The sequence below is a fragment of the Meles meles genome, chromosome 19, assembly GCF_922984935.1.
Source record: "Meles meles chromosome 19, mMelMel3.1 paternal haplotype, whole genome shotgun sequence".
Classification (NCBI taxonomy): domain Eukaryota; kingdom Metazoa; phylum Chordata; class Mammalia; order Carnivora; family Mustelidae; genus Meles; species Meles meles.
In genome coordinates, this window is record NC_060084.1 from 41,432,763 (window position 1) to 41,452,497 (window position 19,735).

A 19,735-nucleotide genomic window follows, 5' to 3' on the forward strand; every position below is an offset into this window, starting at 1 on the left:
CTCAGGAAATTACAAGGTTTTAGGGGCTCTGTGCCAGAAACCAGAGAGAGATAAAAAGACATGTATTTCTTATGATATCACACCACAAACAATTATCCCCAGGCCTTGAAACCTAATCAAGGAACTCCCAACATTTGCCTGGATGGATTTCAGAACAGCTGTGAACCAGTGGTTCTTTTGTACCTTTCATTTCCCCCCCCCCCTTTTTTGAGTGGGAATATCTATAGCTCTTATCCTATGCCTATTCTGCTGTTGTTTATTTTTGGGGGGTGGGGGAGTTGGACAGGCATAGTAACTTGTCTTATTAGTTTTACACATTGACAGACTGAGCAAAAAGCCAGGAGCCTCATCTACACCTGGACCTGATTTAGATGAGGTTTACATTCTTTTTTTTTTTTTTAAGATTTATTTATTTGACAGAGATTACAAGTAGGCAGAGAGGCAGGCAGAGAGAGAGAGAGAGGAGGAAGCAGGCTCCCAGCCAAGCAGAGAGCCCGATGCGGGGCTCGATCCCAGGACCCTGGGATCATGACCTGAGCCGAAGGCAGAGGCTTTAACCCCCTGAGCCACCCAGGCGCCCCAGGTTTACATTCTTGACCTTGAGTAGATACTCCCTTGGGATGAATCTCTTAAAGGATTTGGGAAGGGGTGAATGTAGTTTGTATGCAGAAGGGATTAGACTGGGATAGACAGACTATAAGGTGATCTTCAAAAATCCCTTTCCCTCGGTATTAACACCCTGGTTTAATCCCCTCCCTTGGAGTATGGGCAAGACCTATGACTCCCTTTTAACCAACAGAATATGACAATGGTGATGGGATGTTACTCCCATTATCATGCCACATTATATAAAATACCATCTTGCTAGCAGGCACACTCTTGAACTTCCTCCTTTGTTGAATATGAGGAAATAAATGGTCATGTTGGAAAATTCAAAGTGGCAAGAAATTGCAAGTATCCTCTATGAGCTGAGGATGCCTTCAGTCAACAACCCAAAAAAAGGAACTAAATCTTTTAGTCCTACATCCTCAAGAAGGTAAGTGTTACCAACAACCACAAGTGGGAAGTGCATTTTTCCCAGTGGAACCTCCAGATGACAACCCAGTCCTGGCCAACCCCTTAACTGCAGCCTTGTGAGACCCTAAGCAGAGGGTCTCAGCTAAGCCATGTCTGAACTCCTGACCCATAGAAACTTGAGATAATAAATGTGTGTTGTTTTAGGCACTAAATTTGTGGTAATAGTTATGCGGGATTAGCAAACCAATACAATTTGTTTATAATCACAATTTACAATTTGTCTCTTCTCGTTTTCTATTAAATTCCACTCTGCCTCAGAGAATACATTTGATTTTCATTGTTTTAACTTTGTTAAGATTGTTTTATGACACGAGGTGTGGTACTATGTTGGCAAATGTCCCATGTGTGCTTAGAAAACGTGTATTTTGTTGGTGGTAGATGTAGTGTTTTATGCTTTATATACATCAAATATATCCAGATGGTTGATGGCACTGATCAATTCTTTTATATGCTTGTTGAGTTTCTGTCTATTCATTGTATAAATTATTGAGAGAAATGTTGAAGTCTCCAACTATAACTGTAGATTTCTCCTTTAAATTTAATCAGGTTTTTGCTTCATGTATTTCCAAGGTCTGTTGTTAGGTGCATACATGTTTAAAACAGCTATGTCTTCACAGTGATTTGACCCTTTTATCATTATGTAATGTCCCTGATTATCACTGGTAATTTACCTTCCTCTGAAGACAATTTTGATATCAATAGAGCCACTCCTATTTCTGTGATTAGTTTTTGCAAAGTATATCTTTTTCTAATATTTTATTTTTTAATTTACCTACACTCTTATATTTAGAACGAATTCTTGTAGACAGCAGATAGTTGACTCCTGTTATTTAGTCCAATCTGACAATCACATACTTTCAGTTAGTGTGTGCAGATGAATTACATTTAATATAATTATTGATGTGTTTGCATTTAGGTCTATGTGACTATCTTTTAAAACAGGAGAAAGAACTAAGTTACAAATAAAAATTACATTTATACTATCTTTTATTTTTACCTACTTATCTTTACTGGAGCTTTTTAGTTCAGCATGTGGATTTAAGTTACTGTCTAGTGTCCTTTCATGTCAGCCTAAAGGATTTCCTTCAGCATTTCTTGCAGGGCATGACTGCTAATGATAAATTCTCCATTTTTGTTCACCTGGCAATGTCTCAATTTCTCCTTTATCTTTGGTAGATAATTTTAGTGCATGTAGAATTCTTGGATGACCACTATTTTGTGTCAGCTCTTTGAATATGACATCTCACTGCCTTCTGGCTTCCACGGTTTCTGATGAGAAATTAGCTTTTAAGGATCTCTTCTTGTACAGGAAGCAACACTTCTATTGCTTTCAAAATCTCTTTCAAAGATGTCTTTGGATTGCAATTTTATTGCAATCTATCTTTGATTATAATGCATCTGGGTGTGAATTTTTTGAGTTTACCTTATATAAGACTTGTTGAGCTCCTTTAATGTGTAGATTAATGTTTTCCATCAAATTTGGGAAGTTTTATGTCATTATTTCTTTAGATATTTATTTCGTCCTTTTTCTTTCTTTTTTTTAATCTCACCTATTCCTCTAGGATTCCATTATGCATATGCTTTCTGGTGCTCCACAAGTCTCTGGGGCTCTGTTCATATTTATCCTTTTTTTTCTTTCTGTTTACCAGACTAGATAATCTCAATTGACCTCAAGTTCGCTGAGTCTTCTGCTTCCTTAGATGCACTGTTGAGCCCCTCCAATGAATTTTTAATTTCAGGTATTGTATTTTTCTATCCTAAAATTGCTTTTTGGTTTTTTTAATAATTTCTGAACCTTTGTTGCTAATCTCTATTCTATGAGATAATTTGATACTTTAGTTCTTAGACACAGTTCCATTTCATTCAACACTTTAAGATAATTGACTTAAAATCTTTGTATACTAAATCCAACATCTGAGGTTCCTCAGGGACACTTTCTATTGACTACTATTTTTTTTTTCCTGTGTATGGGCCAAATACATTCTTATTTCTTTGAATGTTTCTTTCTTTTGTTCTTTTTCTTTTTTTGTTTTTGAAATTGGATATGTTGAGTAATATAGTGTGACAAGAACTCTGGACATCAAATTCTCACCTCACTTACCAAGATTTGTTGGTGTTGCTGTTGTTTTTTGTCATTTTGTTGGTTTAATGACTTTACTGAATTGTAAAATATATATTCATTGTTTTATGTGGGGACTGAAGTGTTTGCTCAGTTAACTTTGTGGTCAACTAATGACAGGACCACTTTCCTTAAATTCTTGAAACCAGTAAGTCTCCTAGTCTCTGCTGAGGGACTCTTTATGCATGTTGAGGCACACCTTCAACACTCAGTAAGGCAAATTATAACTCTGCCTCAGCCTTAACTTCCTGCTTGCAAAGACTCTCAGCGTTAACCAAAGACAAAAACACAGGACCTTCTCGGGTTTTTCCTGAGCATGTGCACATCCCTGGGCATGCACATGGCCTTCTAGTTTCCCAGGAATATGTTGGAGCTTTTCAAAGCCCCCATTAACATATCATTTCCTTGTTCTTCTTTGTATGCCTCTGGCTTCCCTATTATTTGCTCCGGATATTACCCACTGCCTCAGGCAGCTGAAATGTTAAGCAATTGCTATTGATTGTTTTCCACAAACATTCCCAGAGAACAGTCTGTTTGTGATGGGCTTCCAGTCAGGTCAAAGACAGTCATGTGAGTGAGGTCTTACAAGGAACCTCCAGATGAGTCAAATCTCAGGAATGGGGCTTTTGAAGAAGCTCCAACTACATCTGCCCCCTCCAGTGCCTGCCAGACTGGCGGTTCTCGCCACAAAAGCAAGATGTTGGTTGTCAAAGTTACCATGAAGTGAGGAAGGAGGAATGGAAATAGAGCAACTTAAACCACCACACTCACCGTTTTTACTGAGATTCAGCCATTTTTCAAAAATAAATGCTCTGCAAGGCTTCAGAGTTCTCTAGAAGTTGATTCTGACAACTTTGTCAATGTTCTCCTTGCTTTTATGGAGGAGACTTTTGGATGTCCTTACTCTGCCATTTTCACTGACATCACCCTCTACCACTTCAGCATGAAAGACAGAAAAACCTTATCCCCACATAGGACCCTTTTGCCCTCCCTCATTTCTGTTGTGGCCCTCATACATATCGCATTTACATATAATGAAACCCCCACCAGATAATGTTATAATTTTTTATTTCAGCCACCATACATATCGTAAATAACTTAAAGGGAGAGGACTGTCTGGTATATTTATCCACATATTTTCCATTTATGTTGTTCTTCCTTATTCCTGAAGTTCCAAGTTTCCCTCTGAAATTTCCATTATTTCCCCTCTGTCTAAACAGCTTCTTTTAACATTACTTTAAAACAGATCTGCTGGTGACACATTCTCTTGGTTTTCCTTCATCTAAGAAAGTTTCTATTTCATCTTCATTTGTGAAGGGCATTTTCTTTGGATATGGAATTCTGACTTGACAGTTCTTTCCATTCAGCACTTTAAAAATATTTCCACTGCCTCCTGTTCTCCATGGTAGCTAAGGAGAAACTCACAGTTTCTCAAATCATGGTTCCCCTATAGACAATTGTTTTTCTCTGGCTACTTTTAGGACTTTTCTCTTTCTCTTTTGTTTGCAGCAGTTTGAATTTGATGTGTCTGGCTATAGATCTCTTTGTGTTTTTCTGTTTGGGGTTCAGTGGGTTTGAACCTGTAATTTTCTGTCTTTTACCAAATTTGGGGAAATTTCAGCCATTACTTATGTTCCTTAAACCAGAAAGAAAGGGCTTCTCTTTCAGATATTTCTGAAACATCTGAATTGCCAGGATGCAGTTTTAGAGTTGTCTTTGGGTCCCAGCCAGAAGACAAGGAGGGAAAAAAAAAAAAAAAAGAAAAAAGAAAGTCACCACTGGGTTAGTTGTATTTCATGTTCTGGTTTCCTTTCCCAATATGCCTGCTACCATATAATTTTTATTTTTAGAGTCCTCTGATATCTCCTTTGTGCATTCTTCCCAGGGTATTTAGGTACATCAGAGGGCAAGCAAGGTAGAATGTGTTTATCCCATCTTCACTAAAATCAGAACCTCCATATTCTCTTAACATACCCTGAAGTCAGGCTTTGCCTCCACTGCTCTGCTGAAAGTACGTATGTCAAAAATATAATTGAATTTTTAAGTTGATCTTGATCTTATAAACTTTCTAAGGTCATATATTGATTCTAGTAATGTTTTGGGGGAGTTCTTGGATTTTCTATATGAATGAGTATGTCATTTGAATATGAAAATAATGTTACTTTTTCTTTTGATCTTCATACCATTTGTTTCTTTTTGCTGTCTTTTTTGCCTTTAACTCTAGCTGGAGCCTCCAGCTCACTGATGAGTAGCAGTAAAAACACACAATGTCATCTTTTTCTCAGTCTTAGGAGAAAACTTTTCAATATTTTACCATTAAGTATAATGTTGTTGCTCTTCATGTAACATAGATATAGAAAATAAAGTAGAAAGTTAAGTTACTTTCTAATCCTAATTTGTTGATGTTTTTGTTTGTTTCGGGAGTAGAATTTAGTGATTCATCATTTACATATGACACCCAGTGCTCATCATAACAAGTGTCCTCCTTAATACTCATCACACAGCTAGTCTATCCCCCACCCACCTCCCTCCATCAACTCTAAGTTTGTTCTCTATAGTTAAGAGTCTCTTGTGGTCCCTCTCTCCTTCTCTCTTTTTTCCCTTCTCACACACTCATCTGTTTTGTTTCCTAAATTCCACATATAAGTGAAATCACATGGTATTTGTCCTTCTCTGACTGATTTATTTTCCTTAGCATAATACACTCTACCTCCATCCATGTGTCTGCAAGTGGCAAGATTTCACTCTTTTTAATGACTAAGTAATATTCCTCTGTGTGTATGTACACACACACACACACACACTGGGGTGCATGTGCCCCTTTGAATCTGTATTTTTTTTTTCTTTTGGGTAAATACCCAGTAGTGTAATTGCTGGGTCATAGGGTAGCTCTATTTTCAACTTTCTAAGGAAACTCCATACTATTTTTTCCAGAGTAGCTGCACCCGTTTGCATTCCCACCACTAGTGCAAGAGAGTTCCCCTTTTTCCACATCCTCGCCAACATCTGTTGCTTCCTGTGTTGTTAATTCTAGCCATTCTGACAGGTGTGAGGTGGTAGCTCATCATGGTTTTGATCTGTATTTGCCTGATAATGAGTGATGTGGAGCATCTTTTCATGTGTCTGTTGGCCATTTGGATGTCTTCTTTGCAGAAATGTCTATTCATGTCTTCTGCCCATTTCTTAACTGGATTATTTGGTTTGGGGTGTGGAGTTTAATAAGTTCTTTATAGATTTTGGATATTAACCCTTTATCAGACAAGTCACTTGCAAATCTCTTCTCCCATACCATAAGTTGCCTTTTAGTTTCATTGATTGTTTCCTTTGCTGTGCACAAGATTTTATCTTAATGAAGTCCCAATAGTTCATTTTTGCTTTTGTTTCTCTTGCTTCTGGAGATGTGTCTTGTAAGAAGTTGCTAGGGCCAATGTCAAAGAGGTTATTGCCTGTGTTCTCCTCTAGGATTTTGATGGTTTCCTGCCTCACATTTAGATCTTTCATCCATTTTGAGTCTATTTTTGTGTATGGTGTAAGAAAGTAGCCCAGTTTCATTCTTCTGCATGCTGCTGTCCAGTTTTTCCAACACTTATTTGTTGAAGAGACTGTCTTTTTCCGTTGGCCATTCTTTCATATGTTGTGGGTCCATTTCTGGATTTTCTATTGATCTGTGTGTCTGTTTTTGTGCCAGTACCATACTGTCTTGATGATGACAGCTTTGTAATAGAGCTTGAAGTCCAGAATCATGATGCCTTCCACTTTGTTTATGTGTTTTTCAGGATGGCTTTGGCTACTCAGGGTCTTTTATGGTTCTATACAAAAATCTTGAAGTAATTTAGAAATATATCAAATGCCTTTGGTGTCTATTGAGATGATCAAATGTTTTGTTTTTTCTTTTTCTGTATATCTGATGAAGTACATTGATTAGCTTTCAAATGGTCAATCAACCTTGTACTCCTGGTATAAATTCTACTTGATCTGATGCATCTGACTAAGTTTTCTTTTTTCCTTTGGTTCTTCTACTCCATTTAGCCTCATTTCTTCTGGTTTCCACCCACATAACTGAGATAAAAATTTAGTGAGTTATGTAATGTATATTAACATGACAAAGTATTTTGAAGATCAAAGCATAACTTACAAGGAGAATCATGTTTATATTTAATAATACAAGGATTACGTCATCATACTTTACAAGATACTAGCTATCTCTTAAAGATATCTAAAAACAACACTCATTACTGTTACAGCCAAGAAAGCGGCAATAAACTGAGGTTTTTGAAATAGATTCTGACAACAGTTACACCCAAAATAAAAAAGTATGACAAATACTAACCCTAATACTAAGGTTAGAACTGAACTCAAGACCAGACTAAAACATGTGTACCAGAGAATTCTAGATCATGATGCTACTTAAAGTATCACAGTCAATTAATAAAGCCAAACTAAACTAAAACAGGCTGAATGTAAGAGGAGGGGAAAAAAGAACAAAAAATAAAGAAGCAAGATGCTTCCTTTATTTTAAATATGGGTATGTGGCCCTGAATCAGGCTTTTTGGTAGTAAAACACCATGACATGATTACTTCCAAACAAAACAAAACACAAAAAAATTAATGTGCAATTTTTAGCACATTCTCAAAATCCTATTGGCTTTCCCCTTTCCCTCATAAGAAACCTGAGAGCTTTGCTGCTTGCTCATGTGACTTTACACAGCCAATACCTCTAACAAGAATAAGAGCCAAGAATCTATCACTAGAGAATGAGATGAGTCATTCTATATAGAATGAGTCTTTAGAGAGTTCTTTTAAGCCCCAATCAAAAAAAGCACACAGAGATGGATGGGGTCCAGACTGTGAAAAGAGACAAAAGGAAGAGAGAAGTAAGATACAAGTGGTGACAGTATGGTTTTGTAGTTTCCCCCAAATCCCCTCTTAAAAAGGCGATTAAGTAGGAGAGCAAAGGACAAAACTCATGGATGATGTCATCAACAAAACTAGGTCACAAAGAATTCTCAACAACCTAATACAGGTGGGCGGGGCCAGCCACTGACAGCAGTGAGACCCACAGGAGAATGAAAGCAGGCCAGAAACAAGAGAAACCAGATCCTAAGAGCTGGGCTAATGAGAGATTGACACCCTAGTGGTCAGTTCCAAAAGGAGGGTCTCCTACTCAGGTGTGGATTGAGGCACAACAGGTGGAACTGGGAGGGGCTTCATGGTGAGAGCGAGGTCACTACAGGAAGGCATAAGGGTGCTAGGCAGCTGACCATCAAGACTCAGGAACAGCCAGTGGGGCTTCCTTCCAGAAAGGGAGAGCCCAGATTCAGGAGAAAGACCCCAAATCGATCAGGGCAGGGCACCTGGACATGAAAGTGAGAAAATGTTCAAATACTAGTGGGGGAGGGGACAAGAGGAAGAAAATTTCAAAAAGCACTGAAGAGAGGAATGCCCGAGAACCATTTAATACTTCGTGATAGAAACAGAAAGGAGAGAAAGACATTCTGGCCAATTCCCAACCCCTACACATGAACTTCCTACTTTTTTTTTTTTTTAAGATTTATCCATTTATTTATTTGACAGACAGAAATCAAAAGTAGGCAGAGAGGCAGACAGAGAGAGAGGAAGGGAAGCAGGCCTCCCACTGAGCAGAGCGCCCAATGCGGGGCTCTATCATAGGACTCTAGGATCATGACCTGAGCCAAAGGCAGAGGTTTTAACCCACTGAGCCACCCAGGTGCCCTGAACTTCCTTCTAAAATACAACTTCAGGGGTGCCTGGGTGGCTCAGTTAAGCCACAGACTCTTGATTTTGGCTCAGGTCGTGATCTCAAGATGGTGGGATGGAGCCTTCTATCAGCTCCACCTTTGGTGGGAAATCTGCTTCTCTCCCTCTTCCTCCGCCTGTCCCTCCACTCATGTACACTCTCTCTCTCTAAAATGAATAAATAAATCTTAAAATTAATGCATAAATAAAAATACAACTTCATCAACAGAAAAAGATTATGGTCAATCCTCCATTCAAAAATATCAAAAAGAGAGAAAAATGGTTCCCATAACACATATTCAGAAAATAAATACTCACCAGAAAAATACAACTACAGAGCAGATGAAAACAGTGAGCTCATATTTCAAAATGAGTTAAATGAAATTAGGTAAATAGTAGAAGCTATGAGAAAACAGCATAAATGAGAAGAAAGATCAGAAATGAGATGGCCGGAGTGGGTGGAGCCCAGAAATGAATCTAAACAAAAGAAAAAAAAATGTAGGAGTGAACACGAAACTCAAAGGAATGACTAGAAACCATAGAAAGTACAGTAAAAGAATAAATTTATGAAAATGAGAAAAAAGGGGAAACTAAAAGAAATGAAGAAAGGAATAAAGAGCATAAGAGAAAAATGACAGACATAGAAGACAAGAAAAAAAGAGTCAACATAATACATGGGAAGAAAACCAAAGCAATGGAACTTAAATGCTTTTTAAAAAAGTATAATTCAAAAATATTCCCTAAAATAAAAGGAGACTTGAAACTTCATGGTTTTTTTTAAGATTTTATTTTTATTTATTTGAAAGAGAGAGCATGAGAAGGGAGAAGGTCGGAGAGAGAGGCAGACTCCCCATGGAGCTGGGAGCCCGATGTGGGACTTGACCTGACTTGACCTGGGGTGTTGGGATGCAGTGGGGTAAAGTCTGACATAGAAAGTCATAGTCCAGATGGGATGAAAAGGACAATCTGGCTTGGGATGCCAAGGCTCAAGCAGGGGAAGGGGGCATCAATGTGTGTGGAGAAGGGTAGGGAGGCACCCCACTGTAAGGAGTCAGAAGCCAGGTACCGGGGCGCCTGGGTGGCTCAGTGGTTTAAGCCGCTGCCTTCGGCTCAGGTCATGGTCTCAGGGTCCTGGGATCGAGTCCCACATCGGGCTCTCTGCTCGGCAGGGAGCCTGCTTCCCTCTCACTCTCTCTGCCTGCCTCTCTGCCTACTTATGATCTCTCTCTGTCAAATAAATAAAATCTTTAAAAAAAAAAAAAAAAAAAGAAGCCAGGTAGGATAGATGGGCCACAGAGTATAAATGCTTAAGTGGGGTAAGAGGGCATCCACATGGGGACATCCCGAAATGGGGAGTGAGCTCCCAAGCAGAACAGGAAGAACATCTGTGCAAGGGGTGACAGTGGCACAGGCTGGGACATCTGTTCCTTGCAGGAGAGTCAAAAGAGTAGGTTACGACATTAAGGATAATAGGAGTCAGTTTCTCACTCTTGAAAAAAAGGGATACAAACATGGCAAAGGAGTAGAATAGGGACACCTGGGTGGTTTAATCGGTTAAGTGTCTGCCTTCGGCTCAGGTCATGATCCCAAGGTCCTGGGATCAAGTCCTGCATCGGGCTCCCTGCTCAGCACGGAGCCTGCTTCTCCCTCTGCCTCCCCCTGGGGAGGGGGCTGGCTTGCTCTCTCTCTCTCTCTCTGACAAATAAATAAAATATTTGAAAGAAAGAGAGAGAGAGAGAAAGAAAGAAGGAAGGAAAGGGAGAAAGGTAGGAAGGACGGAGGGAGGGAAGGAGGAAGGGAGGAAGGTAGAATGAACTTTGTGGTACTGAATTGGAATTGGAGGTATTGATATAATTCCAATTAGATACATAGGTACGTGATTTATTGACTGATAAATGATGAATGGATGGATGGATGACAGACAAAGATGCAAATGTGGGACAAATCTGGGAAAGTTTGAACTTCAAAATAAATAATGATAATGGAGTATAATTGACCAAGTGAAATAGGAAACCTTGAGTTTGATATGAATAGTTGAATGGATTAATTAATTAAAAGTGTGATGAGGAACAGACTATTAATACAGTTTCAGAGTATATCCCCACAAAGGGCAAATGAACTACAAAGAGGGAAAGAGTAACTTGACAGTAGAGAAGCCTGCAAATATCAGCTTAATCGAGTGATCACAGTGAACACAGCAGTAGTGGGACAAATCAAAATTGTGTGCCACATGATAGGATGCATTGAGAACACAGCATCGGTTTTTTAAAATTTATTTACTTTTACTTAAATTCAATTAACATATAATGTATTATTGGTTTCAGAGGTAGAAGTCAGTGATTCATCAGTCTTATATGATACCCAGTACTCATGACATCATGTGCCCTCCTTAATGTCCATCACCCAGCCACCCTATGACCCCACATCCCTCCCCTCCAGCAACTCTCAGTTTCTTAAGTCTCTTATGGTTTGTCTCCCTCTCTGATTTTATCTTGTTTCATTTTTTCCTCTCTTTCCCTATGATCCTGTTTTGTTTATTAAATTCCACATAAATTCCATATATCAGCAAGATCATACGACAATTGTCTTTTTCCAGTTGACTTATTTTGCTTAGCATAACATCCTCTAGTTCCATCCACATTGTTGCAAATGGCAAGATTTCACTTTTGATGGCTGTGTAATATTCGTGTGTGTGTGTGTGTGTGTGTGTGTGTGTGTTTGTACGTACACACTGCATCTTCTTTATCCCTGCTTGTCGATGGACATCTGGGGTCTTTTCATAGTTTGGCTATTATGGACATTGCTGCTACAAATATTGGGGTGTCGGTGCCCCTTTGGATCACTACATTTGTATCTTTGAGGTAAATACCCAGTAACATGATTGGATAGCATCACTTTTGTAGTATTCTTCCCAAAGATTCACAGCCTGAGTCTAATCACTGGATGGCATCAGACAAACCCAACTTGAGGGACATTCTACAAATTAACTGGTCTGTTATCTAAAGGTCATCCAAGTCAAGGAAAGTCTGAGCAACTGTTTCAGATAGAAGGAGGTAAAGAGAAGCAACCGCCTAATGTAATGCCTGATCCTGCCTGGACCTTTTTGATTTAAAAGATGTTATCAGAACACTTGGTGAAACTTGGGAGTTTTGTCTGAGTCTGAGATGTTAGCTAGTATCAATGCAATTTTCCTAATATTGAGGTTATTGTAGGTGAATGTGTTTGTAGGAGAAAACTTGTTCTCAAATGATTTGTAGGGAAAATTTTTCTGGAAGTCTATGATTGTTTGAAAATAAATGAATACCAAACAAAGAAGATTCTGGGCATATTGTTCCCATGAGCCCTTCCTGAAGGCATCTCCCAGAGAACAAACTTCAGACAGCTAAGAAATGATTGGAGAGGGTTGGCAAAGGACCCATGGTGGGTGCTGAGCATATTTAACTACAGATCAGGTGGTGGGGGTCATATAATTCCAGGGCCATATAATTGACATGCTTGACAACACAGATAAACTACAAACATGAAAAACGAAGGGAACGAGGGGAGCCTATATAGAAGAAGAAACCTACCAATTGCCTATCGGTATTAACTATGAGTAAAATAATTTTATTTTAAATCAGAGGCAGGACTGGAGAGAAGAAATGGAGAAGATTTATAAGCTATTCCAAACATCACTCATGGTAGGGAACACAATATACAGGAACCCAATACACATCCTAAATAAAAGAATGAGTGTTTAAGGTATTATACAAAGGTATTACTATAAAGATAACCGTTAAGGACAAAAATCCAAGTCTTTCTAAATATCCAAGGAAATGTCAAGAGAGACAGAGCAAGAGAAAGAGGGAGACCACAGAGGATGTACACAGATGCAAAGAGAAGGGTCACTGCACGCAGACCACACCTTTCTCAGGCAGGTTGTAACAATGACTCCTGACTGGTTCATGTTCCAGAACATGACTTCAAGTGTGCCCAAACACAGCAAAGATGAAGATCCTGGGAAGCGGTCCCTGGACCCATACAGTGAAGGGAGAAAAACAGAAGCCCACCTCTTTTTTTTTTTCCCCAGAAAACAGTAAGACACATATTCGGGATCACACCTTCAAAAAAGTTTGACAAAAGCTTTCTGCAGAGTCAACATCTAGCTTAGGAACACGCACCTTTTCAAGAGAACACCTTTCAGTGAAAGAGGCTGAAGGAAGGGAAGAATATGTCTGGGATAAGGCTCACAGAAGCACTGACAAAAGTCTTCTCAAGAAAAATGACCCTACCTTTTCCCCGCTGGAGGCAACACGCTTCAAGGCTTATGGCGATGGTCAGGTCACGGGGCTCGAGCTCGCAGTGGCCTCCACAGAACAGGAAGTTGAAAAGCACCTACCTATGCAACAAGAAAGAATAAACTTTAAAATACTAATTAGACTGCTAATTACTTCGGTTTATTTAGCAAAGTTGCTGCTTTTATATTTTCTGTTCAGGGCTTTAATATAAATCATTGCATAAAGTTGAAATTCTCTTTGAGGTATTAATTAATGACCTAAAGGGAGAAGAAGGGAAAATCATTTCCTTCCACATTTGAGCAACCAGTATGTTCTCTTCCCCCATGGTGACCTCAAGGGACAGGAGCTTCCCACAGTTTCTCCAAGGGATGGGCTCTGATGGGTCCTGGTGGGCGCGTGCGCCATGATCCAGTGTAATCTCACGACAGCGAAAGGCCTGGACGTGCCTGTTCATGTCTGCCCGTGGTCCCAGTTGAGCACGAACACACAACTGTTCGATGTACCATCTAACCTACATCTTTTCAGTCTGATGATGCTGTGGGTCTGTTGCCAGTGGCCACTGGCCTCAACTCTTCTCCTGGCCTAGTTCAACGGTCATCATATCCCTCCTTAGGCTGGTCTTGAGTTTAGGTCAACACAATTAGCATTGACCTAACACATACCTAATGTCAAGCCCTGGGGCAGACACAAGAGACACGACACCAATGAAGACACGGTTACTGCCCATGGAGAGCTCAGCGTGGTCTCGGACAGACAAGAGAAACAGATGACCAAACATACTGGAATACAGCACGTGGACAGACATGATTTCACAGTACAGACCACAAAGGGGAGGAAGGCACCCCTCTGCTAGAGGGATTCAAAGGCGTTTTGGACAGAAAGAAATCATCACATTGGATATTCAAGAATGAATACAAATTTGCTGGAGATATGAGGGTAGGGGGATATCAGGGAAGGAGACAAGCACGTGAGAAACCAAGAAGGCAAGAAAGAGCATGTACCAGATCTTCAAGCAGGTCAGGATGACCAAACTGTATGAGGTCCATGTGGGGAGGGGATGAGATTAGGGGCCGCCCGGGGGACTGGCAGCAACCAGAGCCTACATGGTCCTGGGCTCTGCACCAAGGAGTTGAGGATTTACTCAAAGGCAGTGGCCCAGATGAAGTAGGAGGTTGCTGCAGTCCAATTTCCACTGCAGAAAGACCAGTCTGCTGGTTGAAGGGAGGGGAGCTGACCAGAGAAAGACTGATCAGGAGATTCCTACAGGGCAGCTGGGCAGTGAGACAAGTCGCCCTTGGGAGGCCACAGGCCTGGGTTTCATGCAAGCTCATCATCTCCTAATGAAGACTTTCACTTGATCTCTTTCTGTCTCATGTTCCTCACCTCAAGACCAGCTTCACTGGCCTGCGGCCTGCATCGTAGCAGAAGGCCCCACACTTAGAGGGCTCTGCACTTGCTTTAATGCTCCGCTATCCCTCTCTTGAAACTCTTAATAGGATTTAAACAAAAGGTCCCACATTTTTATTTTGCACCGAGCCCTACAAATTACGTAGCTGGTTCTGCTCACCTCTGAGTGTAATAACAGCGCCTATTATGACCAGAGGCTTATTGGGAAAATTAAATGAGCAAATACACATAGAAAACGCAGTGACTGGCACGAAGTCCTCCATAAAATGGAAACTATTTTTACTAGCATGATGATGATGATGATGGTGGTGGTGGTGATGATGGTGATTATATCCCCAAGAAGAAGAGGGGCCTATGATAAGGGACCAGCAGAGAAGATGGAGGAGAAGGAAAGCAGAGGGCAGAATGGGTAGGACATCTCTCCAGAGGATGGAGAAGGTGTACGGGAAGGAGGCAGGAAGGCTGGCTGGGCAAGGTACCCTCAACCAGGCCAAGACGAGCAGCAGTCTTAATAAAATGGAAAAAACTTGCCAGTACCCACAAGGCTCTAAACTAAAGTACATCTTCAATATTCACAACCAGATCCAGCTCTTTCCTAACAAGTGAAGTCTTTTTTTTTTTTTTTTAAGATTTTATTTATTTATTTGACAGACAGAGATCGCAAGTAGGCAGAGAGGCAGGCAGACAGAGAGAGAGGAGGAAGCAGGCTCCCGGCTGAGCAGAGAGCCCGATGCGGGGCTGGATCCCAGCACCCTGGGATCATGACCCGAGCCAAAGGCAGGGGCTTTAACCCACTGAGCCACCCAGGTACCCCTCACAAGTGAAGTCTTATTGCTACTTCTATGCAGGTTTTAGCAATTTCAGAATGCACTGTAAGAGGGCTCAATTGCAGTATGCTGCCTATAGTCCCCAAAAGTTCAAGTTTGGGGTGAGGAAGCCAAGAATGCCATCCCATGAGAAAAGAGAGCACATGGGATCAGGAAACTACCCAATCTTTCATCAAATTAATCTGTGGCAACTAAAAGCTAGGAATGTAATTAAAAGGCTGAGTGATCGTTAAGGAATATTCCTAAAGTGAACAAAAGTATTAGGTTGCGCCATCCGAAATTGCCATATCTATAGTCTAATATCAGTAATTTTACAAAGCTCACCCCAACATTTCCCTAAAAATATAGGTAGCCATTCAAAAGGCAACACTAGAACACCTGGGTGACTCAGTTGGTTAAGCAACAAGCTTCAGCTCAGGTCATGATCTCAGAGTCCCAGGATCGAGTCCCGCATTGGGCTCCCAGCTCCTTGGGGAGTCAGCTTCTCCCTCTGACCTTCTCCCCTCTCACGCTCTCTTTCACTGTCTCTCTCTCAAATAAATAAAATTTTTTTTTTTTAAAGCAACACTTGGGCACCTGGGTGGCTCAATGGGTTAAGCCTCTGCCTTTGGCTCGGGTCATGATCTCAGGGTCCTGGGATCGAGTCCTATATTGGGCTCTCTGCTCAGCAGGGAGCCTGCTTCCCCCTCTCTCTCCGCCTGCCTCTCTGCCTACTTGTGATTTCTCTGTGTGTCAAATAAATAAATAAAATCTTTTTAAAAAATAAGTAAGTAAATAAATAAAAAATAAAAAATAACAAACCAACACTAAACTATCACAATAGCCAAGGAACATTATGTCTAAAAAGAAAAGAAAAATTAGGCAACTTTTAAAAGGTAGAATTAATCACTCTTAGGGTCTGAGAACAATAAATATTAATTCTCTTAATGTAATAATGCAGGAAGAAAGCAAACGTTTTACTGGAATACCTCACCAGAATGGGACCAGGAAAAGAATAAGTGAACAAGCATCCTGGCCAAAGCTATAGCTGAGGAAAATATGGAGGGGTGCAGAAACAAACAGTGTGATAAAAATAACTTCACATTGGGCCTAGAGGCATATCATAGCACATGTTCAATAATAACCCCCGAAAATGGCAATTTATTAAAACATGAGCTTGGCTTGATAAAAAAGCAAATTAGTGACTGGATAATTCCTCTACTTATTATTTATTGAGCTAATAACAAATGCACAAAGAAATGAGACAGAAGGCTTTAAAACCTATTGGAACCCTCTTTGTGGAATTGGGCCAATCAGATCTTGCAGGCAGTTCTAACTCGTGATATAAAAGGCCCTCTAGAGCATTCGGATGGGCTTTTTAAAAATATACACAGCTGCTTGACACCAGGATGCCACTATGGGGTGGGTTAAATGGCTACCAACAGACACAAGGCCTCCAGCACTTTTTAACTCTTCCATTTTTTCCATTCTCGTTCTAATGATATCCTTAGACTGGAAAGGGGGTTGCATGGTGCTGTGGGTTTTTCCCTCCCCCAAGAATATCGACAAAAGACTGAGGCCTATAATTAAGGTGTCAAAATATAGGAAAATCAGAAATTAAAAAGTAACCAAAGGGTTCAGATGATCGTGGTCTGTTCTCAGAGCTCCTCTCAATCCATCGGAAGTATTTGACACAGTGATTTTCCCTTCCACTGAATGTACTGTCTTGGTGGGGCTCCTGGCTCACCACAGTCTCCTGGTTTTATTTCGGTTTTCACCAGCCTCCACTTCTGTTCCCCCTGCTAGATTCTCTTCCCCTTTCCAGATTGTGTTAGAGTCTGAAAACCTCTTCTCATCTGTCTCTATACACCTAGAGAATCTTCCAAGCCTGGGGTTTTTAAATAAGACCCCAAATGTAGCTCCACAGCCCCAACCCCTCCCCCGAGCTCCCAGCATGCCAGCAAGCTGCCCATTCCACGTTTCTACCAGTGCAGCTAACGGGTATTTCAAACTTAACATGGCCAAAGCAAGTCTGGGTCCCCCCTCCTCTCTTGCAGTCCCCTGGTCGTCCAGTCCTCCCCAGTTCAGCAGTGAGACTACAAACGAAGAGTCATTCTATCCCGGCCCACATCCAACCCATCAGCAAGTGTTGTGAAGTCTGTCTTTGGAGGAGATCCTGAATCCCACCATTTGTCTCCATCTCCACCAGAACCAGCCCCATCCAGCGTACTCTCATCTCTCCCCCAGGTGATCGCAAGAGCCTTGTACCTGTCCCCCCCATTTCCACTCCCACTCACCACCCCCACGTTCCCTTTTCATTATTCGGATCAGAGCATTCTCCCCGTCCCATAGCCTCCCACCACCCTTGAAACAAACTGCAAACTCTACTGCTTCCAGACATGGAAGTGTCCGTTAATACAGTTCCCGTGGAGAACAATCTGGCCATGTCTAGTACACCTGAAGTTCAGGACACCCTCTGAGCCAGCAATTCCAAGTGCTGGCAGCTGCCCCAGAAAAGCTCTTGCAAAGATTCTGTACAGAGATTCACAGCAGAACTGTTTCTAATTGTAAAAAAGTATAAAATATATAATTGTCCCTTAGTAGAAAAATTGAAAAATAAGTTGGGTTTGTTTGGGGTTTTTTTCCCCACCCAATAGAATGCCATACACTGGGGCGCCTGGGTGGTTCAGTTAGTTAAGCGTCAAACTCTTGATCAGGTCACATCTCAGAGTAAGTCTGAGCCCAGTGCTGGGCTCCCAGCAAGGAATCTACTTCAACAAAAAAAATGCTGTATACTCATTAAAATAAATAAATTAGATCCATGAGTGCAGTGATAGAATCTGACTATCTTTTTTAATATTTTATTTATTTATTTGACAGAGAGAGAGAGATCACAAGTAGGCAGAGAGGCAGGCAGAGAGAGAGGGAGAAACAGGCTCCCCACCGAGCAGAGAGCCCAATGCGGGCTCGATCCCAGGACCCTGAGATCATGACCTGAGCCGAAGACAGAGGCTTAAACCACTGAGCCACCCAGGTGCCCCAGAATCTGACTATTTTTGATGTCTGACCACTGATGGCATTCCAGCCCCCAACACACCTTTTTTTCCCTTTTGCCCCACATCTAGTCCAACCTAGATGGACTCCTTCTCTTAGTGCTGGCAAGAAAGTTCAAACAAGCATGTTCCTTCTGGAACCTTCTCTCTGCCTCCCCTCCTAATCACAACAAAACCCAGAGCCACTGCCTGTCCTGCCCCTCCCACCTTCACTCTTTCACTCCAGACCAAACTTGAGCTCTTCTCCTTCTGAGAATATCCTTTTCTTTTTTAATCACTTTAATGTTTTTTTTCCAGTTTTATTGAGATATAATTGACATACAACGTTGTTTAATGTGTACAATGTGATTATTTGATACATTTATATATTGCAAAATTGTTACCACCATAACATTAGCTAACACCTCCATCCCATCACATAACTACCATTTTTTTGTGTGATGAGAATATTTAAGATCTCCCCCCTTAGCAGCTATCAGATATATAATACAGTATTATTCATTATAATCACCATAGGTTACATTAGGTAACTGAGTTTGTTAACTTATAACTGCAAATTTGTACCCTTTGACCAATATCTTCCCATTTTCCCCAACCCTCACCCAGCCCCAGGGCACCACCATTCTACTTTGTTTCTCTGAGTTTGGCTCTTTTAGATTCCACATATAAGAAAGTACATTCAGTATTTGTCTTTCTCCGTCTGACTTATTTCACTAGCATAGCATAGTGCCCTCAAGGTTCCCACAAGTTGTCACAAATGGCAGGATTTCCTTCTTCCTCAGGCTGAATAATATTCCAATGTTGCAAGGGGTGTGTGTGTGTGTGTGTGTGTGTGTGTGTGTGTGTGCGTGAATATTGACTTGTATGAAGAATATTCCATTGTATATATGGAATATATACATACATAATTATATATACACCAATACATCATATATTTATTATAGATAATATGCCACTTAAACATGGTTAAAATCATCAGTTTTATGTTATGTATATTTTAATCACAATTTTTAAAAACTCATGAAGAACAACAGAAATGTTGATATTTTCTACCAGCAATGTTTATATAATATTCATAATACTAGTAAACATTCTAATTCAGGACACACCATTTAAGTGGCAAAAATATATAAAAATTTTGTCATGGAAATTAATGTCTGAATTCAAATTATTTTAAAAGAAATAAAAGTAATATAAACACCCCAAAGAATTTCTGGCTCATGATAATGAATTAGACTC